The sequence below is a fragment of the Phocoena sinus genome, chromosome 6, assembly GCF_008692025.1.
Source record: "Phocoena sinus isolate mPhoSin1 chromosome 6, mPhoSin1.pri, whole genome shotgun sequence".
In the NCBI taxonomy this organism is placed as follows: Eukaryota; Metazoa; Chordata; class Mammalia; order Artiodactyla; family Phocoenidae; genus Phocoena; species Phocoena sinus.
Genome location: NC_045768.1, coordinates 5,545,453 through 5,563,112, shown reverse-complemented (window position 1 = coordinate 5,563,112; position 17,660 = coordinate 5,545,453). Strand labels below are relative to the sequence as shown.

Genomic DNA, 17,660 nt, shown 5'->3' with positions numbered 1-17,660 from the left:
TGGTGAATATACCATAGTAACCTAGAAATTTAGAGTGTTTGAACTTCACAGAGTTTTGCACTGGCATGTAGCAGCACAGACTGAGCCAGACCCTGACCTATGGCCTGACCCTCTTCTCTTTCTTCCCCCAGCTTTTTTGTGGACTGTGAGGGGCCTCAAGCACACACGTATAGATGTTTCAGCCTGCCTATATAATCTCTGTTCACATTTCTCACAAACATGCCACTAGAGGACACCTCTGGCATGTTTAAAAAATCTGCCCACACTGCTGGTGCCTTGCACCTTCAGAGTAGACCTGGGAAGAGATCCACGTAAGCCCTGAATGTGGGCTTGGAGCTGATTAGGTAGGGAATTCCAGGGTCCTGGATACCTAGAATATGGTAGCTAGGCTCTTGGTGGGCACATCCCCTGAGCCTTCAGACCCCTTGCCTTGTGGGGAGAGCTGCAGTCTGTTAAATTGTGGAATTGAGGACGGGGTCCTCTCTTGTCCTAAGTTCTAAGTGTGGTAGAGAGATAAAAGTTCTCAGGTTCAGGAAGCCCATCAAAGTTCAACACAGTCAAAAAGGAAAGGAAAAGAAGGAAAGAAACCCATGTCTAAATACATAGTGAACCTATAGAATATCAAAGACGGAAAAGACTCTTAAAATAGCTAGAGAGAAAAGACAGATCACCTACAAAGGATTAGAGTGACGGCTGGCTTTTCTACAGCAAGAGTAGAAGCCCTGAAACGGTAGAATAATATTTTCAAAGTAGGCAGAGAAAAATAGCTATTAACCTAGAATTGTATAGCCATAAAACAGTCTTTCAAGAATGAGAATGAAATAAAGACATTTTCAGATAAATAAAAACAAAAAGAATTTACCACTGAGAACTCATCACGAAAGGTCATTCTCAAGGATATATTTCAAGAAGGGAAATGACTCTAAGAAAGAAGGTTTAGAATTTAAGAAGTTAAATAGACCCAGAGATGTGGATTAACTTGCCTAAATATCCCAGTTGGTTTAGAACCGAGCCAGGACTTAAACCCCCAAATCATCTTTCTTCCATCCAGACAGAATGAAAGTAAGAAATGAAGTTGAAAATAGAATAGCATTTTCATCTAGGAAGTAGACCTAGGTTGCCTTGGGGTTCACTTCTGAGGTAAGCCCTACATTTGTGCGAGGACACACGATCACTTAGGTTGAGTCTTGACAGCCTCTGGGAATGCGCTCTGAGCTTCCCATTGCTAATGTGTCATTTTTCCTTTCTCCTGACACTGAGTTGGTTGGTCAAACTGAGAACTTTACATTCTGCCCTTCAAGAGGCCACGTGGTAGCCTGAGGCCACAAGTAACCGAAAGCCTCTCCAGTGAGGTGACCCCTTTCATGTCACTGCTTGTCTCTTGATTTTCTTCTTTTTCCTTTCCAGTTTCCATCAGCTACCTCCTGCACTGACTGGTCCTTCAAGAATTTCTTCATCCTCCCAGCCCTCCACTTGTACCCCTTCTCTATAACAAACCAGTAACCATGTCAAATAAGATTTCTGATGTGGGGTCCTGGGAAGCACGAAGAGTGGAAGTATTGAATGGGGGAGGGTGTAAGATGGGTTAAGATGTGTGGAAAATGTTGAATAGGATATTTTAAGAGAAAAGTAACTATACTTCAATAAAACTTAACAAAGGATATTTTAAAAAGAAATAGGATATTTTAAGAGATATTTCAAATAATACTGTACTGTCTGCGTAGTTGTGCTTGCATTTTTAACTGGTGGTAGTCATAATAATGAGGATTTCCTGTCATTGAAGTGTTCTTAAACCTTTCAGAACATTGTTGATATTATCCTCTCCATGCATTTTAGAAGTTTCAGACTGTTTCTTCTAAGAAACAGATCTGGTCCATACAGGCTGTGTTGTGAACTGCACGTTTTGACTTGAGTTTTAGTACTGAGCTTTGCCTGCTTTTTAAAGAGTCAGGTAAATACAGCTAATGATGCAGTTTCAAACATGAGCCACCATCATCCTGCAGGTGACCTTGGATCATGGTCCATCGCTATCTTGTTGAGTTTGGTGCTTCAAACAGCAAAGTTTGTGACTGCCCTTAGGTCATATATATTTTTTTACCTGCAAGCTTACATCCATAAAGTTAGCAGAATATATCATAGTCAAGTTCATCAACTAGCTGATTTATTTTGTTCATTTACTGAGCTTGGGAAGAATCTTTTTTTAAAGGCCAAGTTTAAGATACCTTAGAACATAAAAATATGTGTGTTTCCTGGCCCATTCTATCTTTTGAAGGCCAGATTTCATCAAAACAAATGAATCACTGTTTTTTCTTCCTTCATCATCCCCTAATTGGTTTCCAAAATAAAATGATTAATGGCTGCGTTTCTCAACTGCATTGTTTGGATTACAGTCCTACCGCCAGTACTGATGATACACTGGGAAACACTTTCAAAATGGATGATCTTCTTGACTGGGTCACATGACTTCCCGAAGGGTTCCCCTGATATGTTGCCACCAGGAAGTCTTCAAAGGGGCAAGCCGTTTCGTATGCTTTTGTTATAAGTTAAGGAAAATGACTTTAAATAATGAAACCTTGGTTATGATTCAGGCTCCATTTTTCTTCAGCTCTGTTTTAGTTTTCAGATTGGAAAAAAAGTATGCATTTTAGAATTCCCTAAAGTATATTTTTAATTCCTGGAGTGTTGTGTTTTTGTTTTTTTTTAAATCATCAGTTTGTGTGAAAGCGTCATCAGTTGACCCACTAGCAGAATATGATTATTCCTGACTGTAGGCACCTCTCTCCTGGTACCCTCAAAAGAGCGACTCTCTTCACATTTCTTTAGCACTTTGTCCAATGCGTGATAAGGAAGCATAAAGCTAGTTGGACTAGCTAGAAGACCCAAGGGTTTCTTGTGAGCATCCACTTGTACTACAATTGGGCCTTTTGTTCATTGGTGAACTGCTCCTTGCCATGCTGTCTTATATAGCTCGTTGGCCACTGAGTATTTCATTTATAGCAACAGGAAGGAATAATTACCCAGATATTATGAAGTGGGTGGTTTTAGAATTCCACTTCAGATGGCATCGACCCTTAATGCAGCTGGTTTCACTTAATACATTTTGTTTAAACAAACCCTGTTCCTGGAAGTGGTTTCGGAATAGTCTGTTCCTTGTAGCTGTTCCTTTGCTCTTATTTTTAAAAATGTTTTCCCAACGATATCATAAGCGCATGAGCCTGACAGATACAAAAATTTTGCTTAAAGTTATTGCACTTCTGAATAGAGTTGTGTCCAGATATGATATATTGATTATCGTATTCATAGCTTAAAGATTTAATTTGGTACCTTTATTTTGCATAACTGGCCACATTTTTTTGTTGTTTAGGTATATTTCTCTTTAAGGGACTCTGATGTCTAGAAATCACGACTGACTGACTAAATAGATAAATTAGAGAATAAGTGGTTTTCACTTTGTAAACATGAAAAATTCTTAACAAAAAGCCATGGCTGGGCTGATTAAGCAATCAGTATATTTTCAAGTGGGATATAAATTTCTAGTTTAGGTATGATACCACAATATTAAAATTAAATTTTAAAAACTGAATAGAAGTAAAAACTAAGATACTGGTAGTCTCTACACTGACTTTTACTTTATCAAAAGAATTTTAATGAGAGAATCTTTTAAAAACAGGAATTTATAAAACATATGCAAGTCATTAAGAATTTTTTATATAAACTTTCATTTTGTTGTATTCTCTCATAGGATTTATTCTTGTCTTTGGAGAACTTATTTTGATTTATAATTATACTCTAATTAATGTGATACTTTGTTCACTGCCCCTCCCCTCCTGGACTGTAAGCTCGCTTAGCACAGGAACATGCCTGTCTTGTGCTTTTATTAAATCTCAGTACATACTCTATTACCTGGCACATAGTAGATGTTTAGCAGAAACTTATTGAGTGAATGAATGAATCAGTGAAATGCTTTTCACATTTCTATACTACTAGAATGCAGTATAATGATAACGATAGCAAACTTAACATTACTCTTAACTATGTCAGACCCTGTTCTGAGTGCTTTATATACTCCGTAAGTATTGGGTGGTCACTGCATACAAAGCATTCAACAACGTGATGGTTAACATTTAAATCTTGCTGCCAAGACCATTCTTATTTGTGTTTGACAGTTATTCCAGGCATTTTCCATATAGGAATATTTTGGTAATAAAAGAACACAGGATGTTCTTCCCGCTTCCAGGACTAGTGCGTTTGTGATTCCAGGTGCAAATCTCTGTTGCCAGGACCCATGGACCTGTTCTCAAAGCTCAAACACTACATCAAGAGATTAGACCAGGTACCTTTTCATTTTTTTCCCTCTTTTTTTCTCTCCTTTTCCCGCCCTTTGGTGTTCATCTCTTCAGCAGGTCAGAATTGATACAGCTTCCAGAAGCTTCCAGTAAACAAAGGATTACCTTTTAATTCTTATTCTGATGAATACTTTTTGGTTGTAATTGTTTTTATTACAAAGGTAGTATTTACTCATTATTTTAAAATAAGTAAATGTCTCTTTCTCTTGATCACCCCCCTTAGGAGTAACCCCAGTTGTTTGTTGAATATTCATCAGACCTTTTTCTCCTGGCTTCTTGCATGTTTAAGAAGGTTGCATTTGAAAACACTGTATCCTACACCATATGTTAAAGTGGATGTTCTGCTTCTCAGAGTACAATTTAATTTACTTTGTAGATGTTATTAATGAAAGGCAGAGAAGACACTGGGCCCATTATTAAGTGTGGAACTTGCAAAACGTATATTAATGACCGTTACTAAGTTATTGCTCGCAATGGAACCTGTAACATATTCCTGTTAAATTAATCTCAAATTGCTAAGTGTATTATTCCAATAATCAGAAAAGATAGATAAGTAACAAGGAGCAGGAGACTTGTGCCCAAGTAAAAAATAAATGTGGATTTACAACATCTAAGAATCTTTTGGCAAATCAAGAATGATCACCAATAGCAAACAGCTTTACTGGTCATCTGTCTGCTTGGATTTGGTACACTGGTTTACTACAATATTTGGTAGAACATTACTGACCAGAAAACATGGATGTTACATCTCTAGAAAGAAAAACTATAGTAGTTCAATTCCCAATGTGTACCTTAGTTGTTTTGTTGTTGTTGTTTTTATTTTTACTTTTCAAGTAAAAATAAGAATCTCTAAAAAAAAAAAGAAAAAGAAAAGAAAAGAATAACCACCAAGCTCTTTCACACTACTTGAGAATAGTGGAAATACAGAGGAGACATGCCATGAGATTGATTGGTATTTCCCAGCGTGCTTTTTCTATTTCTTGAAAATTGTACAGTACTTTGCTACGGTTTGTTACCTGGATGAAATGAGAAACCTGTGCCTTCAGTATTTCCTACCAACCCTTTCTTGACTTTGTTCTCTGCCTCTTCCTATAATAACAATGAATTCTTTAAGAATAGCAGGGGGATTGAAGAAGCAAGGTGGTTAAACAAAAATTGTCTTTACACATACCGGCCCATTCTGTGATGTACATGAGTTCAGAGCAACCTCCAAGGCCCCTCTTCCAGCCCCATGCTTCACCCTTAACAGTAATGTGAGTGAAGCCAGGAGAGTCATAAAACTGTGGGTTTAAGGTGCCATGAGGAAAGGAGGCTTCACTAACGCCAATGTTTGGAGCTGTGTTTGTCTTCCCAGAGGTGTTCATACTGGTAAGCAGTGCTCCGTGGTGAGGGTGAGCTTTGCCTTTGTAAAGTGCATGACAGGTGATAGTGAAAGGGCCATGGGAAAGAATTACTGGGAGGGTTGCAGGTGCATTGGCTCGGGCAGATTGGTTGTACGAAGAGTACACAGGAAGGCTGAGGTTTGGGAGTTGATTCTCTTAAAAGTGATCCGTGTCTAATAACCCCTGGAAAATCTTCATTTACTTCCAAGGGGTACACATACTCCAGTCTGAGTCCTGATCTAGATTCTATCATGTATTAGCTGTGACCCTGGACAAATAACCTTACCTTTATGGCCTCAGTAAGAAAGTCGATCATAATGCCACCTCCCTAAAGGGTTTGATGGGATTTCAGTGGGATATTGCATGTAGAGTGCTTGATACAGTAAGTAAAAAGTTATGTGTCAACCATTATTGATATCGTGATGATAAAATCTGTAACATAATGGTTTTTGTAAGTGAAATATAGTTGAACTTTGTTAACATCAACTCCTCACAGACCTTCAGGGAAGCCTGTCAAGGAAGGAAATCTTGGTGAAGTAAATGCTGTTCACAGCACCTTGACAGAGTCCTAGTCAGGGGAGGATATGTATAGAATATTAGGGCCTGGGTTGGGAGATTTTTTTTAAGTAATTAAAAAAAAAATTAAGGTATTCTTTACATGTAATAAAGTCCACCCATTTTAAGTGTACGTTCTGATGAATTTTGGTGCGTAATCATGGAACCTCTGTCACAACTGAGATTATAAAACAGTTCCCTCGTTATTACAATTTTTTCTGTGCCCCTTTCCAGTTAATTCCCTTCTCCAACCACTGATTCCAGGCAACTACCCATCTTCCTTCTGTCTCTGTAATTTTGCCTTTTCAAGAAGTTCATGTAAGTGGAATAATACAAAAACCATAGACTTCTGTATTTGATTTCTTCCACATAGCATGATTTTTTGGTATTCATTCATGTTGTTGTGTATACTGTCTCTTTTCTTTTCCTTGCTAAGTTTGTTTATCCATTTATCAGTGGATAACATATGAATTGCTTCCGTTGCTGGGGCTCTTATGAATACTGCTGCTATGAACAGTCCTGTACTTGTCGTTGTGTGGACATACACTTTTATTTTTGCTGGAGAAATACCTAGGAATGGAATTTCTGGGTCATAGGACAAGTGTAAATGTGGACCTACAGATGAACTCTATTCTGATTCTGTTGTTATGTGTCTGTTCTTCTACCAATGTCATACTATCCTGGTTACTGTAGCTGTATAATGTATCTTGAATTAAGGTGTCATCAGATTTTATTGTTCTTTTTCAAATTTGTTCAGCTATTCTAGGTCTTTGCCTGTCCTTATAAAGTTTAGAATTACCTTGTCAATTTCTTCAAAAAAGCCAGTTAAGATTTTGATTGAGATTGCATTGTCTATTATCCATTTGGAGGGGATTGCCGTCTTAATATTGGCTTCATGAGGAATCAATATTCTACAACCCATGAGTATGTCTCTCAGTGTATTTAGGTATTTTATAATTTCCCTTTCCAATGTCTTAATAATTTTCAGTGTACAGGGCTTGCACATCTTTCATTAAGTATATAAATAGTATTGTTAAACGATATTGTAAATAGAATTGTTATTTAATCTTTCTAACTTTTTTTTCCCGCTAGACAATGAATTAAGCAAACCTTTATTGAAGCTTAAATTGTGGTATCAATAAATGTTCATCAAATCTACTGGGACACTGTTCAAGAACAAAATCCACTTTGAGCACTGGTCCTCATAAGAGCGCCAAAACGTTAGGTACTGTGCGCTAATTACAGAACCGGAAGCTTCTTCAGTGAAGCTGTGAATCAACAACATGTTTAAAAGTCAAAAGTGTTCCAACCACTTGATTTCAAACCAAGTAGAATTTATGTTTAGAAACACTAAAAGAAAGTGTTTCATTTATAAATATGGAAGGAACAAAAACATCACTGCATCAATCCAGAAAGAATCAAAAACTGTTTGAGGACAAGAAGATATACAAAATTGAGTCAACTTTGCTCTTTTCTCAGCTGCTTAGATGTCCTTATTAGCAAATACAGCTAAAAGATGCCGGCTCTTTTAAGCCTGTATTTCTAGTCATTTCCCATTGACCATTTTGGAATTTTGTATGTTATGTTTTATGGATAGCATTCTGCTTCACTGTGTCGTATGTCTGAGTAATCTGAACAGTTCTCATTCATCACTTGATGTTGCTCCACGGTGAAAGAAATACCAGTAAGAGGAACTATCACATGCACCACAAAGTCACAGAACTTTTTAAGTCACAAGATGGCAAAGACATCGATTCTGCTTTGAACCAAAGTTTATGGCATTACCATTAATAGAAATTAGTGGAAAAGGCTGCGAAAGTAGTTAAGGTGCATCATCTGAGCTGACTTGATTTGTTGAATCCAATACAACCTTTATCTTAAATCTCCTTGCTCACAAATTTAGTGGTAATTCTTCTATACTACTACTTAGCAAGTTAATAAAGCCATGGTACTCATGAGAGGCTAATCTCATTTAACGGGGGGCACAGAATGGCGTACGGTTTCCATACAGTTCTGCCAATATTCCCTAGTATCAATCTACACCTTCTTTGCTAATCAACACCAGCTTATTCCAAAAGAGCTCACGGTAACGAAAAATGCCAGACTCCCTTGACCTTAAAAGAAAACTAAGCCCAGAGTCCATCCCCCCCACCCCGTTCCCCCTCTGGGGTATAAGGTTAGTGTAAACACACAGGGTAACAGTGTATTGTTTTATGGCGGGGGTGTGGTTGGGAGGGAGACACCATGGTGGGGAATGAATCAATTAAAGTCACACAAGTATAGGAAGCAGTGAGATAGTAATACACAAAATGTTTGTTTTTTGCGGTACGCGGGCCTCTCACTGTTGTGGCCCTCCCGTTGCGGAGCACAGGCCCCGGACGCGCAGGCTCAGCGGCCATGGCTCACGGGCCCAGCCGCTCCGTGGCACATGGGATCTTCCCGGACCTGGGCACGAACCCACGTCCCCTGCATCGGCAGGCGGACTCTTAACCACTGCGCCACCAGGGAAGCCCGTAATACACAAAATGGATAACTGCAGTCATTTTCTTAGAGGACTCGACTCGTGGAAAAAGAACTTTGATTGGTGCTGCAAAAACATCTGTATGAAGTAGAAATTGGTTTCAATAACATTAGTAGACAGTATGTTCTAGTAAGTGGAGGTAACTGGATGCAAAATCCTGGTAGCAATTTAATAGAATAGTCCCAGATATCTAGGCTGAGGCCAACGCCTAATGAGGATGAAAGCCTTGTCTGTGGGGAATTTTGGATGGTACCTGGAGAAATATTACACTGTACAGAAACCAAATTGAATTGTTTTCACAAGTGTAGTAAAGTTTCATATAGTAAAAGGTTTTTTCTACATGCACTTCAATTTCACAGCAAGAGTGGCATAGGATACCTAAACACAGAAGAGAGCATTCATGCAAGATATCTAACTCCTTGATATAATAACGCCTATAATTCAAAATGATTACACTACCATTACATCTAGGGCTTTCTGCAACTACAAGTGGTGGTTATGGAAAGCATGGCCCTTGGTATCAGTATCTAAAAAGCAGCCACCACCTTCTGCTATGTGTGTTCTCTTTTTGCATTTTTTCTTCATTTTTCTTAATCAACTCTGCTGTTGTTGCTGCTTCTTAGCAAAACTGGTAAAAAAAAAAAGCAAAATTGTAATCATTGAACATAGCGCTCTGGCAATCAAGATGTTTAAAACCTTCAATCTTCTGGGGTGAAGAAAGCACTGTGCAACATTTAGAACTCTGATTTACAAACAGGGTGGTCACAAATTATCCTGGCTTGAAGGCTTCCACGACTTTCCTGATCAGGTCGTCATAGGAGGTCTGACTTAAGTTTGTTTCAAAGCTAACATAAGAAAACTGTGGTTCTGGAGTGATGTGAATAGTCCAATAAGTTCCAACCGATTTCATTCCATTCATTGATACCCACAAGGATTGAACAGTGTGGGATCAATGACAGAACCTGGTATCAGGTCACGAATTCCACTCTCACGAGTGACATCCTTTGCAGTAACACCATCTTTCATGCAGAACTGGTCCATAACTGCTGGGTCAAGCTCGCTCATCAGAATTTCCAGGGTTTGATCTGGCTGATTGATTACCTGACTCTCTGGGAAATCCAAAGTATACAAGTACCAACAATCAGAATTTATGCCTCCCATACAATATGCTGCTCCATTTGGGAAAATTGCGTTAAGAAACTCTATTTCTTCCTGGAAATTCCGGTGTGGGTACCCTTGGTGAGAAGACTTCATGAAATTCTTACAAGAATAAAAGAAGCTTTGAGTCAAACCCACTGTAATCCCTAGCAAGTTTCAACAGGGGAACCAGTGCTTTCAGCAAGAGGGTAGTACCACATGTCTTCAAAATGAAACGTCTCTTGGAGACAAACATGCTACTCTCACTGAGTACATAAGCTTCCTGCTTGTCAGTTTTTGTCACACTTATGATTGAACACTGCACATCCTTCAAAAGTACGTCCCACTCAGATCTTGGGATGGTGCGAAGATCCCCAGATCCTTGGTTTGCGCCGGGTTGCTGCCTGGAGAACCAAACCTCCAGCAGCTTCTCGGTCCCTTCGAAAAAATGTGCAACCTCCATCACCATGAGACTAGCGAACAACCAACAACCACAGAAAATCAACTAAATTAAATCTCTTCTCCCGCCGCTGCTGCCGCAGCTGCGAATTGTTCCAGCTGTGTTAACTAAAGTTCAGGTTCCATTTTTGCTATAATTTTATATTAACTTTTTTTTAAAGGGTTAATAAAATTTTCCCGGCTTTTTGTGTGTGTGTGTGAGCGAAAGATGAACGTGAGTCTGTTGGAAATAGAGGCAGACACAGCTCAGTCCCTTGTAGTCCGCTGTTTCCGCGTTAGAGAGAGTAGAGCGAGCGCTAGCTAATGTCGCCGGCCATGCTGTGGAAGCCTCTAACTTTTTATTGCTAATGTGTAGAAGTAAGAACGACTTTTGTATACTGAACTTGTATCCTGCAATATGCTAAATTCACTTATTAGTTCTAGTAGCTTTTTTGTGTGTTGCTTAGGGTTTTCTCCAAACACTCGGAGTTTTTTGTTGTTGTTTCTATCTTTAGATCTTTTGTCTTCAGCTGAGCTGTTTTGAGTCTGTCCCACATATGAGTATGAGTAGTTCAAGGGTCAGTGAGAGAGGAGTGTACAGAGTTTGGAGATCACCCGCCTCTGTCCCTTCTAGGATTACTCTGCACTCTTCAGCATTCGTAGTTTCCTGGCTTCACTTTTCTGATTCACCAAGTCAGAAATGCTGTGAGTTTCTCTATGCATGTTCCAACCCCCTCTGTATATGACATGTCATAGTATCCAAAGACAAGAAATTGTTGATTATAGGAACTTAAAAAAAAAGGGGGGGAACTTTTTTTCAAAATGATTCTTGAGTAATGACAGAAAATTCAGATAGTTAACATAATATTTTGTTGATAAAAAGGAAAGGAATCTTTTATCTGGCAATGGAATAACTTGGTCACTTTACAGAAAGAAAACCCAAATTCTGATTTTACTTTTTGTCTATCATTCATTTAAAATTTTGCAATAAAGATTTATAAGTCCTTTTCTTAATGAATAAATAAATTTATTAACATTGAGCCAAGATTTCCAGTATTTTTAAACACAATTCAATATTTTCTTCAAATTCACTATCTGTAGGCATTATAAATCTAGACAAACAGTTTATCTTCCTCAGACCCTTTACCTTTACCATTAATAGTTTATCATCAAATTTGTCTTCTGGTATCTTTTATCATTTATAAAACTTGGAATTAATTAATATACCTTCTTAGGTATGTGTTTATGAATAGATGACAAAAATTTTTTAAATGTTATTATTTATTTATTTATTTTTGGCTGCCTTGGGTCTGTTGCTGCACACAGGCTTTCTCTAGTTGAGACAAGCGGGGGCTACTCTTTTTTTTTTTTTTTTTTTTTCGGTACGCGGGCCTCTCACTGTTGTGGCCTCTCCCATTGCGGGGCACAGGCTCCGGACGCGCAGGCTCAGTGGCCATGGCTCACGGGCCCAGCCGCTCCGCGGCATGTGGGATCTTCCCGGACCGGGGCACGAACCTGTGTCCCCTGCATCGGCAGGCGGACTCTCAACCACTGCGCCACCAGGGAAGCCCGGGGGCTACTCTTCATTGCAGTGTGCGGGCTTCTTATTGCGGTGGCTTCTCTTGTTGCGGAGCACAGGCTCTAAGTGCGTGGGCTTCAGTAGTTGTGGCATGTGGGCACAGTAGTTGTGGCTCCCGGGCTCTAGAGCACAGGCTCAGTAGTTGTGGCGCACAAGCTTAGTTGCTCTGCGGCATGTGGGATCTTCCTGGACCAGGGCTCAAACCCATGTCCCCTGCATTGGGGAAGTCCCACAGATGATAAAATTAAACCTCTTAACTAGTTGTAAAATTTAACTGATTATATCACATTAAATAAAACAATGCATAGATTATATTGGTTTACTGTCTTAATAAACTAATAATTTGCTTAATGAAATAAACAGACAAACCACATTTATCTTATGTACCTATTCCTATTTCTCTGTAACCATTTACATTAGCCAACTTTAAAGTTAAAGTTTCTAGACACAAGAGAAAACTAGAAGACTGGAAACCAATAACTGTCTAGCAAATTTTTCTATGAGCATACATTTTATGTCACTTTAACAAATTTTAAAGTGGCAAAATAAGCATGGATGTATCAATTTAGAGAAATTTACATATCCAGTTAATCAATCTATAGGTAATTTTTATATAAAAATAAGGAAAAAGGGTAATTTAAAACTATATGTGGTGCCCAATGTTTGGATCTTTTCCTTTAGTTAGAAATTATCCATATATCCAAAGATTATTAATTAACTCAATTTATCATTTGTTTAAGAGATCTTTAAGTGGACTAAACATCTGGAAATTAAAACTTAGACCAACACATCAAATCTTTATGATTTAAAGCATTATAAGAATTCATGAGATTAAGTCATTTAAAAAAGATATTTTATTATATAAGTTCTTTCAACTAAAGTCAATTTTATTTTTTATAATTTTAAACAATTTGTGGGAACAGTGATAACTTACTGGATCCATAGAACTAATAAAGTTAATTTAGAAGGTTTAAACCATGAGAAATTAACCCCAAATCTTACATTGATTTAATTATTGCATTATTTTTATATCATGATAAAATCAGGAGGCATAGTTATTTTTAAGCTAATTTTATCTCTTGTATATAGTCCAAAGAATCATCTAATTATCAGGAATATTACATAAATATTTTAATATAAATAAACCTCCTATGGTCATATATCCAAAAAGATTTTTTTTTTGCGGAGCACAGGCTCCGGACGCGCAGGCTCAGTGGCCATGGCTCACGGGCCCAGCCGCTCCGCGGCATGTGGGATCTTCCCGGATCGGGATACGAACCCGTGTCCCCTGCATCAGCAGGCGGACTCCCAACCACTGCGCCACCAGGGAAGCCCCCAAAAAGATTTTTAAGACTCTTGGATATACTAAGCCTAGGTATAGGAAACAAAACTATTACCCAAACCCACATTTAAACTTTTGGGTTATAATTTCAGCAAGGGAAAAGTAGAAGCAAAAATAGTTTAATTTTTCTCTCTTTCTTATGGAAATTTTGGACTGTTAATCTCTACTAGATATTTCTTGAGTCTGCACATAAGGACAGAAAAACTATTTATAATTAGTTAATCTCCAGACTTTCCCAAGGAAAGAGAAAATATGGGAAAGGAAGGAAGAAAGAAGTGGGAGCAAGCTGACTGCAGATAGATACGAGTGGCTGATTATCTTCTCTGTGTAAGGAGAGGAGAAGACTTAGACAAGGCAAAACCCATTTTGACAGACCTACTCAAAACTACCAGAGCTAGGGCTTCCCTGGTGGCGCAGTGGTTGAGAGTCCGCCTGCCAACGCAGGGGATGCAGGTTCGTGCCCTGGTCCGGGAAGATCCCACATCCCACATGCTGCGGAGCGGCTAGGCCCGTGAGCCATGGCCAAAAAAAAAAACTACCAGAGCTAAAGTCAGTACAGCTCATTTAAATAGTAATTCAGATTCTTGGCATCCTATTAAGTCATGTCCTTTAAAAGCTGGCACTTAGTAAGTATGGGAGAAAAGAGGAGGTCTCCCAATTTAAAAAGGTGATCTGTCTTTTAGATGGGCAAGACAGAGACTCTCCTCATGAGGTTTCTTCCCTTTTTGTTCTGTGTTTAATGTGTCTCTTAAATGAAAAATCTTATTCATAACAAAATTTTCAAAATGGCAACTGCAATTTCAGATTGGTAAAATTATACCAGTTAGAGAGAGATACATATGCATTCAAATATGAAGAGAGCAGGTATTTGGCGCAAAGGGCCAGGAAAAGAAGACCTCACAAGAATGGTGTCAGTAGGAATGGTGCTTATGCAATCTTGAGAAAGAAGAATAGAGCTAGAGGTATCACACTCCCTGACTTCAGACTATACTACAAAGCTACAATAATCAAAACAGTATGGTAGTGACACAAAAACAGACATATAGATCAGTAGAACAGAATAGAGAGCCCAGAAATAAACCCATCCACTTAAATGGTCAACTGATCTATGTCAAAGGAGGCAAAAATATATAATGGGGAAAAAGACAGTCTCTTCAATAAGCGGTGCTGGGAAAACTGGACAGCTACATATGAAGGAATAAAGTTAGAACATTTTCTTACACCATATACAAAAACTCAGATTAAAAGTAAGACCAGAAACCATAAAACTCCTAGAAGAAAGCATAGAACACTGACAGAAATTGTAACAATATATTTTTTATCTGTCCTAAGGCAAAGGAAAAGGAAGCAAAAGCAAACACAAATAAATGGGGCCTGATTAAACTTAAAAGCTTTTGCACAGCAAAGGAAACCATCGACAATATGAAAGGACAGCCTACAGAATGGGAAAAAATATCTGCAAATGATATGACTGATAAGGGGTTATTACCCAAATATATAAATAGCTCATACAACTCATTATCAAAAACATAAACAACCCAATTAAAATGGGCAGAAGACCTGAACAGACATTTTTCCAAAGAAGACACAGAGATAACCAACAGACACATGAAAAGATGTTTAACATCACTAATCATCAGAGAAAAGCAAATCAAAACCACAGTGAGATATCACCTCACACCTGTCAGAATGGCTATCATCAAAAAAGACCACAAATAACAATTGTTGGCAAGGATGTAGAGAAAAGGGAACTCTTGTACACTGCTGGTGGGAATGTAAATTGGTGCAGCCCCTATGGAAAAAAATATGGAGGTTCCTCAAAAAACTGAAAAAGAATTACCATATGATCCAGCAGTTCCACTCCTGGATATATATCCAAAGAAAACAAAAACAAAAACACTAACTTGAAAAGATACACACACCTCAATGTTCAAAACAGCATTATTTACAATAGCCAAGATATGGAAGCAACCTAAGTGTCCATCAACAGACGAATGGATAAAGAAGATGTGGGGTGTATGTGTGTGTATATGTGTATAATGGAATACTATTCAGCCATAAGAAAGAATGAAATTTTGCCATTTGCAGTGACATGGATGGACCTGGAGGGTATTATGCTTAGTGAAATGTCAGACTGAGGAAGATAGATACTGTATGTTGTCACTTATATGTGGAATCTAAGAAATAAAACGAATTAATATAACAATTGAAACAGACTTACAGATATAGAGAACAAACCAGTGGTTATCAGTGGGGAGAGGGAAGGCAGAGGGGATTAAGAGGTACAAACTACTATGTATAAAATAAATAAGCTACAAGGATATATTTTACAGCACAGGGAATATAGCCAATATTTTATAATAGCTTTAAATGGAGTATAAGCTATAAAAAAAATTTGAAACACTGTGTTATACACCTGAAACTAATATAATATTATAAATCACTATACCTCAATTTAAAAAAAAAAAGAGAGAGACTGGTGCTTATGCAAACCTCATATCTCCAGAATCTGGTCAAAGGCCAGGGAGTCACCAAGTGGAGTTCCAATGAACCCCCCAACAATTGATGTCTATCACTACCCTTAGAAAACAGGGCTTGTGGAAATTCACTTTAACACCATTTGCTTAACGGTGGAATTAGGTTCTTAATTCAGCCAACCCAAGCAATCAATAATGAGCGACTGTATACAGGACTTGGCTGTAGGTATATACAAAGATGGATCAGACATAAGACATAGTTTCAGCTGCCTAGGGAGCTCACAGTCTAGCTTTTCTTTTGAGCAAAATATTGCTTAAGTTGTTGCCTTAATGGTAGGATAAATCTGCCTTGGAATTGATCCAAGGTGATTTAATTACTGTGAAATAGTTAACACCAATAAGACTTAAATTCCAGAGAACCCCCTACTGGATTCCAGCCTGCTGCAAGATATTAGGATTCCTGTTCTTACGTTGGTAAGCCAGGCCAGCCCTATTTTCTGTGATGACTTTTTTTTTCAATAAAATAATGCATTCACTAGTTTAAAAATTAATATATAAAAATGTAGATGGAGGGCTTCCCTGGTGGCGCAGTGGTTGAGAGTCCGCCTGCCGATGCAGGGGACACGGGTTCGTGCCCCGGTCCGGGAAGATCCCACATGCCGCGGAGCGGCTGGGCCCGTGAGCCGTGGCCGCTGAGCCTGCGCGTCCGGAGCCTGTGCTCCGCAACGGGAGAGGCCACAACAGTGAGAGGCCCGCGTACAGCAAAAATAAAATAAAATTAAATTAAATTAAATTAACTATCACAAGGGTCTTGCCCCAATTAATGGAAGAATTAATGCTACTCTGGTCTTGCCTAACAACGTTTAAGAGCAAAACCCAAAAGGATCAAATTGTTTCCAGACTGTGTCTCACAACAAAGCTAAAGAATATTTTTAGCAATGCAAAAATATCTAGGACCCAACATGGTAAAATACACAATGTCTGCATCCAGTCAAAAATTACTAGGTATGTAAGGAAGTAGGAAATATTCCAGTAACTGACCAGAAGTGACACAGATGGTAGAATTAGTAAATATGGACATTAAAATAATTATTATAATTGTATTCCATATGTTTAAGAATCTAGAGGAAAGATTGTGTTAATTAGAGACATGGAAGATAAACTTCTAGAGATGAAAACTACAATTGCTGAGATGAATACATTGAATGGAATCGATGTCAGAATAAACAATGTAGAAATAAAGATTAGTGATTTTGAAAACAATGTAAACTGTCCAAAATGAAACACAGAAAGAAAAAAATCTGAAAAAAATTAATGAACAAAGCATCAGTGAAGTGTGGGGCCAATTATATGTGTAATTGGAGTGTCTGAAGGAGGAAGGAAGTGTGAGGGATAGGAGAAATAACAGAAGAAAAAAATGACTGAAAAAAACCCCTCCAAATGTAATGAAAGTAATAAACCCATAAATCCAAGAATCTCAAGGAGCTCCAAGCACAAGAAACATGAAGAAAACTGGTATCAAGGCACATTATACTCAAATTGCATAAAACTAGTGATAGAGAAGAATGTTAAAAGCAGCCAGAGAAAATGAAGGTTAGGATGACAGCAGATTCCTCTGTGAAAACAGTGTAAGCCAGGCAACAGTGGAGCGACATCTTTAAACTAACAAAAGAAAAACATCGTCAACCTAGAATTATTTTCTTGGTGAAAATATCTTTCACAAACAAAGGCAATATAAAGTCTTCTTCAGACATCAAAAACTGAAAGCATTCATTACCATCAGGCTTGCACTAAAAAAAATGTAAAAGAATGTCCTTGAAGCAGAAGAAAAATGATACCTGGTGGAAACCAGAGCTACAAAAAGAAAGGGATACGCTGGAGAA

General features: G+C 38.2%; 1 protein-coding gene and 1 pseudogene across 1 annotated transcript in view; one reads left to right on the top strand and one right to left on the bottom strand.

Annotated features, from left to right (window-relative positions):
- ABL1 (ABL proto-oncogene 1, non-receptor tyrosine kinase) overlaps nucleotides 1-17,660 on the top strand; it is a 132,524-nt gene that overhangs the window by 50,134 nt on the left and 64,730 nt on the right. The window lies entirely within an intron of this gene.
- LOC116755285 lies at nucleotides 9,399-10,483 on the bottom strand (annotated as a pseudogene).